Raw genomic sequence first — 16,053 nt, forward strand, 5'->3', positions numbered from 1 at the left:
TAACTCTTCTTGCATAGCCATAATCCAATGTCATCATTTATGCGTCTTTAATATTCTTAGGCTCTATGCATGAGATAAATGCAACATAATTACAAATATTTCTAAGAGAAGATCGAGTTGTTACCCCTTTGGATGGATCACCTATAATTTCACCATCCTTGATATAGTTGTACTCTCTTGGATAAGATACTTTCCTTTCTTCAATGGTTGGATTCTCAAGAGGATCATGAGTTTCCTCATTTTCGTTTCTTCCTTTGATGATGGTTCTCAACTGTCTAATGTTATTATATTTATAACACCTACATAATCACACACAAGAATCCTTCCTCGGAAGGGGATATCATCGAAAACCATGTATAGACTCTTCTACAACTAAGTTCTTATTAAATACACGATAGGCATTAGAATTTAAGGATAACCCAGAAAAATTCCTTCATCACTTTAGCATCAAATTTGCAAGGTTTTCTTTACCGTTGTTTAAAACAAACATTACATCCAAAAGGATGAAAATAACTAATGTTAGGCTTTTTATTTTTGAAAATTTCATATGGAGTTTTCTTTAAAATTGGCCTAATCATTACTCGATTTACAATATAACAAGCGGTATTTGTGGCTTCCGCCCAAAAATATTTTGGCAAATTATTTTCACAAAGCATGGTTCTAGCCATTTCTTCTAAAGTTTGATTTTTTCCTCTCAACAACTACATTTTGTGGAGGGGTTCTAGGTGCTGAAATATTATGGCTAATACCGTTAGAGTTACAAAATTCAGTAAATCCAAGATTTTCAAATTCAGTTCCATGATCACTCCTAACACTAGTTATAGAGTAACCTTTTTCATTTTGGATTACTTTTGAAAACGTGATGAATTGTTCTAATGCTTCATCTTTAGTACTTAAAAATAGAACCCAAGTATATCTAGAATAGTCATCTACCAAGACAAATGCATATTGTTTTCCACCCAAGCTAGTAGTTCTAGTTGGCCAAAAAAGATCTTAATGGATCAATTGTAAAACTCTACTAGTTGATACATCATTAATGGATTTAAAAGAAACTCGCTTTTGTTTTCCTTTAGCACAAGCATCACAGATTTTTATCATTATCAAATTTAAGCTTAGGCAACCCTCTTACTAGGTCTCCTTGAATTAACCGTTGCAAAACACTCATACTAGTATGTCCTAGTCTCCTATGCCATATCCAATTATCACGTTCATCCTTAGCAACTAGGCATAAATTAGTCATATCAAAAGAATCTAAATGCACCATGTATATGTTTCCTATTCTTTGACCAACAAGCATAATCCGATTAGATGCAATGTCAATGACTTTACAACCATTAATTTTAAATAAGACATTGAATCCTTTATCGCATAATTTACTAATACTCAATAGATTATGCTTTAATCCATTCACATATAAAACATTTTTAATTTGTATGGAAGAGGTATTACCTATTGTACCAATACCTTCAATGTGACCTTTTTAATTATCTCCAAAAGTCACTTCTCCTCCATTTTTGGCGTTAAGCTCAATGAACCGGCTTTTGTCTCCGGTCATGTGTCTTGAGCATCCACTATCAAGGTACCATGAATTCAAATTTGTTTCCCGTGCCTTGTAGCAATGCTCCTTTCCCTACAAACATAGATTAATTTTTGATTTTTGGTACCCAAATTCTTTTGGGTCCATATTCATTAGTTTCCAAAATCCTAGTCCCCTTAGGTATCCATTTGTGTAGGTTATTTTTATCTTTAGTAGTAATGAGTTCTTTAGGAACCCACTTACTTCTAACGATTTTTCCATTAGAGGTTCTTTGGGGACCTCTATGATTGTAGTTTCTAAAACTTTTTCTAATAAAGTTGGATTTTGAATTTCCACCTTTTTCAAAATGTTATGTTCCAACTTTATCAATTTTGATTTTACTTTCAAGATCGTTGTTGGTTTTGGATATGAGTTGTTTTCATTTTTCAATTTTGAAACATCATTTTTATATTTAAAAAATTTCTCATAATCGAAGCCAACCCATTATATTCCTCTAATAACTCATCATAGATAATCATCAAAATCGGATGAGTTAGAGGTTACCTTAGAATCTTCCCCAAATGCCATCAAGCCAAGTTAGCTACTTCTAGTTCCTCTTCATCGAAACTTTCTTCATCGCTCCATGTAGCCACTGAGCCCTGTGCTTATTCTTTGATTGACCCTTTTTCTTCAATTGTGGGCAATCATATTTGACATGCCCTGGCTTTTTTGCATTCGTAGCAAATGATTGGGTCATTCTCTTTCGGTTCATTTTTTAGGCCTTCATTTTGTTTGAATTTTCATCCTCGATAAGGTCTCATCATTTTTCTGAACCGTTTGGCAAACAATGCCATTTCCTCGTTATCGTCATCGTCATTCGAATCACTCTCATCTTTTGTGGATTTGAGAGCAACTCCAATGTTTGTCTTCTTCTCCTTCTCCTTTGGTGTCTCGTCAATCTTGTCGAGGTTCACCTCATCTTCGAGCATCATTTCATGAGTGAGGACTGACCCAATTAGCTCTTCAAGAGTTAAGGACGTTAAGTCCTTAGACTCGATGATTGACTCTCTTTGATTGCCACGATTTTGGGAGTAGACTAACTTCTCACAAGATTTTCATTTGAAATGATCTCTCCATATGATTTGAGACCATTGACAATCGTTGAAAATAAATCCGTCGTAGTTTTGATATCTTCATTTGGTTTCATCCTGAAATTTTCATAGCTATGCGTTAGAATACTAATTTTAGATTTCTTTACCTCATCGGTACCTTCATGAGTGACTTGAAGTTTGTCTCATATTTCTTTGGAGGTTGTACACGATGAAACTCTTCCGTATTCATCTGGTCCAAGAGCAAAAAAAATGATATGGATGGCTTTGGAGTTGAGTTGGAACATTCTTGTCTCTCCTTCACTCCATAACCTTGGATGAGTGAGAGGTTTGATGTATCTTTCTTCTACAGCATTCCATGCTCCCATGTCACTTGCTTGAATGAAGTACATCATTCTATTCTTCCATTAGGCATAGTTAGCTCCATTGAAGAAAGGAGGCTTGTTGACGGGCATCGAATCGAGACCGGAGTCGAAGTTTAAAGTGGAGGCCATTGATGACTTTGATTATCGATATAACTCTTCCCGAATCGACTCAAGAGGCGATTAAACCTTCAAATGAGTTAGGCTCTGATGCCAATTGTTGAGTTAATTGATGATTGACTGAATTGGCCAAGAGGGGGTGAATTGGCAATAAAATTTTTTGGAAGCTTTTGCAGAAAATTGAAAGAAATTGCACAGCGATTTAGAGTGGTTCAACTTTATCAACCAAAGTCTACGTCCACTACCTTAGCTATCCACACTAAGGATTTTCCAACAAATTCACTAATTTGTTCTTTCTTTTGAGGCCAAAGAGATAACCTTACAACTCCCTCAATAATATACCCCAATTATTGAGAACACTCTTTTCTCAAAGAGAAATACAAATTTGAAAACTTACAAGAAAAACCTCACAAGGAAAATATGTTTGCACAATTCTAGAACAAAGAAAGAACACTCAAGAATAAATACAATTGAGGACAATAAGTGTTCTAGAAAGCAAAATGAATATTGAATGAAAAATAGGCTTGAAATGCTCAAACTTGAGGTTTGATGCTTTCTCTTTGATTCTCTATTGATTCTAATTGTTTGATATTTCTTGTTATTGATCAATGGCTTCTAAGCTTGCTTAAATACACCTTGAATCACTTCTGAACGTTGGGGATGATTAGAGAAAAATAATATAGCCGTTTTAGTGTGAAAACAATTAATAAAACAATTTGGAGCGTGGGGGGAATCGGTACCCCCTATGGGGAATCGGTTCCCTAAGTGTAAAATTCAAATATTTCGACCGTTATACAAGGGGGAATCGGTACCCCCTTGGGGGGGAATCGGTTCCCTCTGAGCAATCTGGAATTTTTGGCTTTGAAATGGTTCGAAATACTTTGTAAAATTATATTGAAATTGTTTTAAGATTAAAACTTAATTTTACACTTTGAGTAAGGATTAAAAATGATCTTTGAAAGATTTGGAGTAATGTTTTGATATTCGAATAATTCTATCGAATATACTTAGAAAATCATTTGGAAAATCTTAAAATTCATTTAACTTAATTTGTTATATCGAAATATCAAAATGTTTTCAACATTATATCATCAATGTAAAGCCCCCTGACAAGAATGATAAACCTGATGCCCTGGTTTAGGGATGAAACCATGAACACCATTTCACTATCAAATCAGCTTATACATTTCTCATGGAAGGTAACTGGAATGAAAAAAGTAATATTTGGAAGAAATTTGGTCGATCACTGCTCCTCAACGAGTCCGCATGTATGTATGTCTTGCTTACAAAGAAAAAAATCATGAAAAACTATGAACAAGGTAGATGAATGCTCACAAACAACCACTCTTGTTCGACTTGTGGTATAGCCATCGAAATTTTTATCCATGTTTTACGCGACTGTCCGCAAAGACGACACCTATGATTGTGTGTTGTACCCCAATATGCCCACACTAGCTTCTTCAATACTGGTCTTCACCATGGATTGTACAAAACCTCATAATGCAGCAACCCTTATGTGATGGTGATCCCTCTTGGTCCTCTTTTTTTATTGCTCTCATTTGGCAAATCTGGAAGCAAAGAAATTATTATGTTTTTAATGGTATCACTTTCCAAGAAGATTCATCTATCCACCGTAGTTATAGCTGGGAAAATGTTATGAAAACTATATTAAAATCCCAGTTGGAAACCCTAGACAACACGTGGCAGCTTCAACGTGGTCTCAGCCACCCCTTGGATGGTCGTGTTTAAACACTGATAGTGCGGTTGTGACCTTTGATGGGCGAGGTTTAATTGGTGGTGTGATTCGTAACTCCAATGGTGAATGGATTATAGGTTTTACAAATAATATAGAGACAACATCAATCTTACATGCGGAGCTTTGGAGCATCTACGAAGGTCTACTCATTGCACGGAGCCTAGGCATTCCCAGGCTATGGATCCAATCTGATTGCAGTCGAGCGGTAAAACTGGTAGAAGATGGTGGAGCAATTGATAGCCATATTCCTTTACTTCGCACAATTATGAACTTGCAGCACTATGGAACATGGATGACAAAAATCCAATAGATTCCGAGAAAAGGAAACAAGATTGCAGACAGGATGGAAAAACTTGCCTCGTGGCAACATTTCAGAATGGTTCACTTTGATTTTCCCCAGACGAGCTTGCAGATCTCCTAGCTTTAGAAGCTGCCATCGCAAAGCAAAAAGATGGAACTAGCCTTACATAGTCTACTATTTTAGGCTTTCTTTTAACTCAAAATAAATAAATAAATATTTTTAGAGTGATGATAACCAAGGGGATGGAACCAATGGTTCGTGACATTGACGTAACATATGGCGTGACGACTCAAGATGCTTAAAGGTTTGGGGTATTTTTAGAAAAATTAGGGGTTGTAATCAGATAATGGGTTGTTTGGCTAGTTAGGTTTATTAGTAATTAGGTCATAGATGATAGGGATTAGTGTTCGATTGAGAGTTGAGTAAAAATCTTTCAAGTTATTCAAGTTAATGAATCATATTTTACAAATTAATTTTTCTTAAATTTTTTGAGTCGATTCGAATTTATAAAATTTGTGTTGAGTTGAGTTGAGTCGTTCGAGTTTTTATGTTAAATTTAATTGTAAACATTTTATATTATTATGACACTATTTTATTTCAATTTAAATGTTTTTCTATAAAAAAAATACAATACATATATATTTTTTTTGTATTTTTTTCATATGTGTTATATATATATTATACATAGTTGAGAGACTCGACTCAAACTTGAAAACTAATCCACTAATTACTAAATAATTTGAATTATTCAAGTTTTATTTTATAACTCAACTCGAACTTGATATTTTTTAATCAAACTGAGTTTATAAAATTACAAGCAAACTAATTTGAGTTTAATTTTTTTAAACCGAGTCAAAAGGATCGATTTTTTGAATCGAGCGAGTTTTGCCCACCTCTAATGGGTAGAGTAACATGGACATATTATGATTAGATCAGCTAATGGGAAAATTTGGGTCATGGGGGGTGATCGGGTCAGCGGTACCATAAGTGGGCTAATTATTTAGCCCAATATGACACCATATATTTTATTCTGGGAACTACGACATTTGTTATAGTGATGTGGAACTCATCACGTGGGCATGATGAGTGACAAAATTCTAATAAAAAATGTATTTTTTAAATTTGTCACCTCAACTTGACGATTTAGAATAAAAAATATTTTTTAGACAAACTCATCATGTGGGTGTGAGTAGTTTTTCCTGCACTATAACTTTTGTCGTATATTCCAAATTAATTTTAGAGATGACCTAATGGGCTAAATTTTTACCCGCCTAACCTATTGGGTCAACTTTGACTAGGATCAGCTGATTAAATGAGTTTGTGCTTATCGTCAAGTAATTGGGTTATTTGTAGAATAATGGATTTGTGAACAGATCCATTAATCTTAAATGAAAATTTTTAAGGCCCAAATGGCCATTTAATTAGCTAATGAATTTAAGGGTTCCAATGGTGCAAATCCCAAAATACACCTCGAACTCCAACAGAAGCACAACTCGAACGACCTGTTTTGTTTCAAGTAAAAACTTTGCGCCCTGAATTTGATAATCTCAAAATTACACTGACCCTAATATGAGATGCTAGCAGGAACCACGTGTGAACACTTTTTATGGCATTGGACATTAGTAACAGTATGGGCTAATTCGAGAAAAATAAAAAAAAATAGATCTTTATTTGGACAAAAAAGTTGAACCAAATTGAGAAAATAGTATAGTGTAGGATCAAATTGCAAATATCATATCTCTGCTTATTTGATTATTACTACACCCTAATGCAAACCAAGGTAAAAGTTGAAAGTTTTGTTAGCAATTAGAAAAACAGATAGAAGCATCATAACACAAGGCATTCACAATTATAGATACAACATCTTTCATACAAATAGACCAATATGATAATTTCAGTCCTTAGAAATTTCAGACTAGAATTTCAAGGTTAAGAAATTGACCCAATGGCTGATGGTTTGTAGGTAAGTTTTCAATGGTGGGAGGACTGAATTGTTTGGGTGCAGACTCTTCCCTTAAGGCAGCTAAAGCAGGTTTTCTTCTTTGCATCTGTTCTTGCCACTTCCTCAGCTGATCCTCTTCTGCTGCTTTGGCTTTCTCCGCCGCCTCAGCCCTCGTAGCTGTTTGCTCTGCCCGGTTCTGGATTTTCGTGGCTACAACTTTCAGTTCCTTCTTCAATGCTTCAACCTCGTTCTTGTTTGCGGACTCTGTGGTTAACTGATTGAAATATTCTACCGTAGACCTTGAAATTTCATCTGCCTTCTTAGCTTTTCGGATCAAATAGTTGTATTCTTCCATCGAAATCGTTATATATTCAAGACACTTATCTCTTTGGTCATCCTTTTCTCTTTTCCTAACTTCATCCCTCTCAATGTATAGCTTCTCTAAATCACGTTTTAGAACTTCAACATTACAGTTCAGATTCTTTGCTTCTTGCTTCTAACCGTTTAAGTTCCGTTTCCAACTCAGCGATGTAAAATGCTTGATCCGATATCTTTCTTGCCTTGAACTCCAAGTCTTGTGCTATTTGCTTCAGATCAATTCCACCATCCAAACTAGCGTTCTCAGTTGAACCAAGCACATTAGTTACCTGCTCAAGTTTTGCCTGCAATGAATCGTTATACATGCTCTTCATTACGAGCTGATTCTCGAGTTCTTGTATTGTTTTCAACTGTTTTCTCAGATCTTCCATCTCTTCTTGTGCTTGAAATAACGTTGCCTTGAATGCCTCCATTTCAGCATCTTTCTCAGATACAATCCTGCATTTTTCATTCTCATCTTCCGTAGCAGCAAGCTTTGAAACACGAGCGGCATCGCGAAGCTCTTCGACACGGCCTGAAAGTTCTTCAGACCCTTCCTTTTCCGTTTTAGCAGGGGCTTCCATCATTTTCGCTTGTATAATTGCCTTGAGCTCTAAATCTTTTGCAGCAGCAAGCTGAGATTCCAAATTGAGTAGATCAGCTTGTGTAATCTTCAGCTCAATTAAAACACTTGAAAGGTGCTCGTGGATCTTTGCCGATTCGGACAACTGATCTGTCATCCCTTTCATCTTTGATTCGAGCTCGTTGATCCGATCCTTGACTCCATTGCATTCCTGTATATATCTATCCCTCTCAAACTCGGACTTCTTCAATAGCAGATAAAGTTGATTTGTTGTTTTCTTGTAGTGTTCTAGTTGACGAAGAACCTCCATGTCCTTTGCTTCCATTTAAAGCCTGTGGTTGCCCAATTCTTTTTTCTGTGGGGATGTCTCCCTTACGGTGTCTTAATATACGGCTAAAGAAATGAGCTACCAGAAATATTAATATTTTTTAACATTTCTGATAAAGTGATACTTAAAACATTATTTTTTCTGCCTGAAATGTTAATATTGGGTGATACCTAAAATGTTTAACATTTCCGGTAAAGCGCTACCTAAAACATTATTTTTTCTACCAAAAATATGAATTTTGGGTTACCTAAAATGTAATTTTTTCTACCAGAAATTAGGTAGCGAAATTAATATTTTCGATAAAAAAATAATGATTTAGTTAGTGTTTTACCGGAAATATTAAAAAATATTAACATTTTCGGTAAGATATTTTCTTAATCGTATATTAAGGTTACCGTATTGCCTAACTACATTTTTTGTGTGCCTTCAACCCCTTTCTCTTTTTCCACATCGGACTCGGACTGACAAAAAAAAATCAAACATATATATTTTTTAAAAAGTTTTATGTATTTAGACAAATTTGTTATATCTATTGAGAATAACTTCCACTATGTAAGTGAAAAGTAAAATATAATAACTACTAATGATCATATCATCACCCGTCTCAAACCATAATTCCAGTATATTTATTAGAAATTTGTAATTGAAAAGGTGATCCATGACATGAAATAGATTGCACACAATAAACAATATTTAACGCCACGATTGCCTACCTCAATAGATAAGAGAAAAAGATACTATAAAATATAGAGATTACAAAGAATTCAAACATCAATAAAACACTAAACCTTGATCTTGTTTCTATGCTCCATGTCCTTGGTGTTCAAATACATAAATTTTCCTTTTATCCGTTAACTCTATGTTTTACCACATCTTTGCAAAACTAAATTGATTGAGCACTAGTCTTCAATACATGAGACTCTCAAATTAACATAAATTTCGTCAAAGAATTAGTCAAATTCTATGTAAAGCAAATACTAATCGAAGCACCGTCATATTAATTGAGACAACCAAAATTTTTTTAACAAAAATTTCTTTGAAACTAAACAAGTCTTCATTACTAATTAAATATTTACTTGCTAAAAGAATTTTAATCACTAAATAATATTCAAGTAATAAAATTATATTAAATTATCATTTAAGAAATTATTAAAATTTGGGTAAATTCATAATAATAAGAATTCGAATCTTACATGGGTGCCGCTGGATCGGGGTGTCAAGTGGCTATTATTTTGGCCAAATAAAGATATTGCAAGTTGAACAGGTTCAATAGGTTTGGGATCAATCTCACCCATTTGCTCTCCAAAATGCCTAACCTAAACACTGTAAACCAGAAGAAAACATTAAAAAGTAGAGTTTGGAAAGAAAGAAATGCAATCGTTATTTCAAATTTCACAAGCTTAATTGCAAAGGAAAGAATGAGCACACCTTAAAAGAAAATCCACAAAAGAAGAAGAGACTTTGTCAACAATCTCTGATTACAAAAGGAAATAGCAGGGAAGGGCGGAAACTGAGTTCGAAGAATGGTTTTGAGTTTGAAGTTTCTTAGAAGAAATCATTGTGACGGCCAAAATAAAGCCATCAATTTTTGTCTCAGTTGATACCACTTTACAATTTTGCATTACCTATTCTCGGAACCATCGACCCTTCGGCCAAAACAGTACCCTACTTTTTTTCCTGCTACTTCTATCATTTTTTTTCCTGGGAATTTAGCGGTGTCACTCGGTAATTGTAGCGAGTTAATTGATATTGAAGTAAAAAAAAAGTTGAGGGTTCATAAAGTTTTTAAAATTTTTAGAAACAAGTTAAAATTTTTAATTTAAAAAATTAGTTAATATAATATTTTAATTAGCGAAAATCATTATTATTAATTGTTATAGTGTTGGTGTTAAGTTTAAAGTGTTAACGTATGAATAATGATGTAATAAATAAAATTAATTGATTTTATTTTTAAAATTTAAGATATTAATTGATTTTATTTTTAAAATTTAAGATATTAATTGATTTTATTTTTAAAATTTAAGATACTAATTAAATTTTGAGAAAATATTTAAATTGTTAGTTCTTTTGATCATTTGGAACTGAAAATGTCAATAAGAGATTAATTTACCTTTTAAAAATAATGTTGGAAGCAACCAAAAAATAAAACTTTTGCACGACGATTTTAGACTGATTCGACTTCTAAAACAATCCTACATTCATTACCTTAGCATCCATACTAAGGATTTCTCAAATTTACTAACCTTTGAGCACAATGTGTAACCTTATAACAACACACATTTTATTCCCAAAATATTTGCTTACACACCCTGCATAGGAGAAATTACAAATTTAACACACAAAAGAAAACCTCAAAAAGACAAATTTGTTTACAAATAAGAGCTCTCACTCAAATTATATTTGAGCAAATTGAAAATAAACCTCACAATTATGTTACAATGAAAAAATTGAAAAATTAACCATAAAGGGGTTTTTGTTTTTGCGTTGCTTTGTTCAATATGGTTATTGTTGACATTAAGATGCTTTGACCTTCAAATTATATATTTTCTATTAATTATAGCAGTTTGGAGTCGTTGGGAGTAATTATAATTATTTCATACAAGCAAAAACATTATTTAATGCACAAGAATAGTCTTTTGGTAAAAGAGATCGATTATTTCTCAAATAATTTGATCGTTGCAATAAAGGGATTGATTCTTTTTCAAATAGTTCGATCGTTGCAAGAAATGAGTTAATCTTTTAAGAGAATAGATCGATCCTTTTCATTAAGTGATCGATCATTTTGGTGAAGGAATCGATCATTTGGTGAAAAGATCAATCCAAAACCTATTAGAATCCAATCAATCAATATATTTGCTAAGGGATTGATCCTTTGAGCAAAAATTCTTAGAAACTCAACTACACAAAAATGATTGAAAATGTTTTTGAAAATGTTCAATTAAGATGAAAAACATTTAAAACATATTTTTAAGTTAATTTGGATTTTGAATTATGTTTGATAAATTTTTGACAAATTCGATTAAGTCCAAAATCAAGTTTTGCAATTTATTATTATATCAAAATATTAATTCAACACAAATGATCGTCGACTATAGAATACTACTTTATTGAGTCCCCCGACTTTTAAATTTATAAAATAGTCTCCCAATTATAGGATGGTGTTTTGTTGAGTCATTCGACTATTAGAAGTTAATACTAATTGACTATTCATATGATCTAAATACGTCATTTTTCATTAAAAAATAATGACCGATTATATTTTAAAATTTAATGACTTAATTAATTTTTGAAATATATATTTTTAAAATATTATTTATTTTCTAAAATTCATTTTCCGAAAATAATTTTTAGTCCTTTAAACCGACCTTGATACATCTTGATTGGGCAAAAGACCCAATATGCCAAGTGGATAAAAAAAATTAACCCATTAGATTATCTCCAAAATTATTTTGGGGTTTACGGCTGCAGTGTAGGGGAAACTCATCACGCCCACATAATGAGTTTATCAAAATAATATTTTTTTTATTAGAATTTATCACATCGAAATAAAATATTTGAATAAAAAATATTTTATTAGAATTTATCATACCAATATGATGAGTTCTAAATCACTGTAATAAATGTTATAGATAATTAAATAATTTACTTTATACCGTATTGGAATCAATATTTTTAGTCCTTTAAACCGACCTTGATACATCTTGAATGTGACATGCTGTTTGATAATGACTCTGAATCATTCAACATTGTTTTGTTGAATCAGGGCTGTTTGTTTACTTCAGAATGATTAAACGCTGAATGATTCAAATGCTGAATGATTCAGATACTCTGTATGAATTAGCTCTGAATGTAACATGTTGTTTGATAATGACTCTGAATCATTCAGAATGTACTTCTGTGCTGAATCATTCACCACTGCTTTGCTGAATCATTCAACACTGTTTTGCTGAATCAGTCAGCACTGAATAAATTCAGAGGTGCGAAACAAACGTGCTGAATGATGAATGGTTCAGCATTCAGTGTTGAATGATTCCATTAAGAGGCAAACAAATAGCCCCTCAGTCAGCACTGAATCATTCAGAGGTGAAAAACAAACAGTCTGAATGATGAACGGTTCAACATTCAACGCTAAATAATTCGATTTAAAGCCAAACAAACAGCCCCTAATCAAATTTGCTAGATTGTACTATTTTCCAGCATAGTTATAATCATGAACAATTTAATGGAACGAAGCAAAAATACAAAATCCAACCCATTCAAAAGCTCTGGCTTTTCTTTTCCAATATAACCGAAGCCCATAAAGTCGTGTAAAAAAAAAAACTATCCAAATAGAAATTGATCACCTCCGATATTCTTAATATAATAATGTTATTTTATTAAAAATGTTAAAAAATATTAATATTTTAAATAAAAATATTAATATTTTAAATAAATAATAATAATATTTTAAATAAAAATAATAATTTTTAAATAATTTTTTATTTATTTTTAATTATATATTAAGGGTGCATTTGGTTCACGGAATGTAAGATTACCAGTGGGAATAAAAGATTACCAGAGAATAGGATTACTGTGAATATTGTATTTTGTGTTTGGTTGGTTTAATAAAAATGTAAGATTACCTTGTTTGGTAAAAGAATAAAAAATTATTGGAATGTATATTTGACTAAATTGTACTTATTATATATTTGTATAATATTACAAATTGTAAATATTTATATATTTTCTTTAAAAAATTAAATTCATAATATTTATATAATTTTTTTTACAAAATTAAAAATATAAAAAAGGTTTAATGAAAGGGTAAATTTTTTTTAACCCATGAACTTCATATAAAATTTTAATTATAGATTTTTTTTTGTAAATCTAAAATAATTTAAGGATAAATTTGTAATCTAACCTTCGTAGAATTTTTATTATTTAATGACAGAAGAATGATATTTTTGAAAAAAAATAAAAATTTAAGGGCATTTTAGTCCAAAATACCGGTAATGTTACAATACCTAAGGGAATAGAGGTAATGACATTCCCGATATTATACCCAAAAAAATTTACTATTAGTAATAAAATATTATCGGTAATAAGATTCCCAACTAACCAAAACATGGGACTTGAACCAACACCCTTCAGGGTGTAGACCTTCCTCCCAATCTAAAACCCTAATTCGAACAATCACCGCATATAAATTCCTAACCATAGCCGCTTCCATTTTCTTCTTCCACCAGTTATTTCAATCCCTGCATACCTCGGTAACACTAACCAAAAACAGACAATGGCGGAGAGAGGTGGAGGTGAACGCGGCGCTTTCAGACGTGGCTTTGGTGGCGGAAGAGGCGACCGTGGTCCAAGAGGCAGGCGCCGCGGCCGCAAGGACGAGGAGGAAAAGTGGGTACCGGTCACGAAACTCGGCCGCTTAGTCAAAGCAGGCAAAATCACATCCCTCGAACAAATCTATCTCCATTCTCTTCCCATCAAAGAGTACAAATCATCGATCAGCTCGTCGGTCCGTCACTAAAAGACGAGGTCATGAAGATCACTCCAGTCCAAAAGCAAACTCGCGCCGGTCAGCGCACGCGCTTCAAGGCCTTCGTCGTCGTCGGCGACGGAAATGGTCACGTCGGACTCGGCGTAAAATGCAGCAAAGAAGTTGCGACTGCTATAAGAGGGGCCATAATATTGGCTAAGTTGTCAGTGATACCGGTTAGAAGAGGTTATTGGGGAAATAAGATCGGGAAATCCCATACAGTACCGTGCAAGGTTACAGGGAAATGTGGGTCCGTCACCGTTAGGATGGTACCGGCTCCGAGAGGTGCGGGTATTGTGGCTGCTAGAGTTCCCAAAAAGGTTCTTCAGTTTGCTGGTATTGAAGATGTCTTCACTTCTTCAAGGGGTTCAACCAAAACTCTTGGAAACTTTGTCAAGGTATTAACTTTTCTTGTCTATCCTTCCTTATTTACATCTATTTGAATATGGGTTTAATGTTTTAGCGTCGGATATTTTGGATTGTTGTTAACTGTTTATTGTATTAGTGAGTTATTTACATATTGTAAGGTTTATGTTAAGTTAATTAATTGAATAAAAAATGTAATTTAGGCTAGGTGGGGACTGATGCATTGCAGTTCTTGGCATCTTTTGGATATGTATGTGTATTAAATTAAGCCTAAGATGAACAAACATGGTACTACTAAGCTCTAAAGAATAGTTTGGTTTATGTGTAAAATATAGGAGTTTTATGATTCCGGATCTGTTGTTGATCAAAATTTAGCAAGTAGGGAGTTTGATGTGTTGTAAACTTTTAGAACATCTATGAAATGAGTGTATATTTATTAAAATAAGTAAGATATTAAACATGATAATAAACACTTAACAATAGTCCATTTTTTTCTCTACAAAATATAGTATTTTATTATTCCATTCTCTTGTTGATCAAACTTTAAGAAGTATGAAGCTTGATGTGATCTCCAAAAAATAGATTTAGAGAATGCTTATGTTGTTGGTGATGTAAATTTACAGGCCACCTTTGAGTGTCTTCTGAAAACATTCGGTTTCTTGACACCGGATTTCTGGAGAGAGACTCGGTTCACAAGGTCCCCATTCCAGGAGTACACCGATCTGTTGGGAAAGCCGTCGAAGACTCTTGTACTTGAGGATGTGGAGAGGGTTGATATCTGATGAGTTGGATGTGGATTCTTTTACAAGATTTGTGGTTTATATGATGAGTTGAAGACTTTGTTTATTGATTTGCCACTTTCTTATGAATATTCATTCATATTTCATCATATGTATGGTAGGATTGTTTTTGAAGATGGGGTTGGAGTCCAAACTTATAATTCAAATTTGTTAGGGATCATTGAAACAATTCGACCCACCCTTGCATTTGATTTAATGCATATATTTAAATTTTGATTGAAATAAACATTTTGACTAATAATTGCTTTTTTTATATCATCTTGATTTTTGACAATTATGCATTTGTAAATTTAATCCTTAATATGTTATCTTTTAAAATCAAATCTGTCAGTAGTTATCTTAATTAAAATTTTAATACAAGTATGTAACATATTAAACGTTCAAAAATCAAATTTCAATAGTTTATTAAACATGACATTTAAAATTAGTTAATTTACCAAAATATATCATAACGGTAACGTTAATTGATATGTATTGTTAATTGATAATATGTATCATTAATTGATGTGTTACGTTTATATTTAAAAAAAAATTATATATATATATATATAATTGTGATATATTTTATTTAATGATTTTTTAACAATTGATACGATGTAAGTATCTAAAAATATAGTGAAGAAATGTTCACCTATTTTTGGTGAAAATTTTTAGGCATATAAATAACAGTTTTTAGAGTCAAGATAAAGATGTGTTATCATTTTTTGGGGTGAGTATTCAATTGGATCAAATAATTTTTTTTATTAATCTAGAGGCAATTACAAGTAATATATGTTCTATAAATCATTTGACAATGAATGTTCAAATACACTGTTGCAATTGCTGATGCTCGAACTTCGAACCTCTAGAGTAAAAACCATCCATTTAACCAACGAGGTTGTTTAATTCGTACGATTCTTAATTTTTTTTATTTTAGGTGAGTTTATGAAATTTGAGTCGAGTTGTTCGAGTTGATACACAAATTTAGTTGTAATTGTTAATAATATCAT

General features: G+C 32.6%; 2 pseudogenes; one reads left to right on the forward strand and one right to left on the reverse strand.

Moving 5' to 3' along the window:
* Positions 1 to 7,074: 7,074 nt before the first annotated feature.
* Positions 7,075 to 8,371, reverse strand: LOC120171893 (annotated as a pseudogene).
* Positions 8,372 to 13,567: 5,196 nt separating this feature from the next.
* LOC120171855 lies at positions 13,568 to 15,061 on the forward strand (annotated as a pseudogene).
* Positions 15,062 to 16,053: the final 992 nt, after the last annotated feature.

The sequence above is a fragment of the Hibiscus syriacus genome, unplaced genomic scaffold (assembly GCF_006381635.1).
Source record: "Hibiscus syriacus cultivar Baekdansim isolate YM2019G1 unplaced genomic scaffold, ASM638163v2 tig00111837_pilon, whole genome shotgun sequence".
NCBI classification, from domain to species: Eukaryota; Viridiplantae; Streptophyta; class Magnoliopsida; order Malvales; family Malvaceae; genus Hibiscus; species Hibiscus syriacus.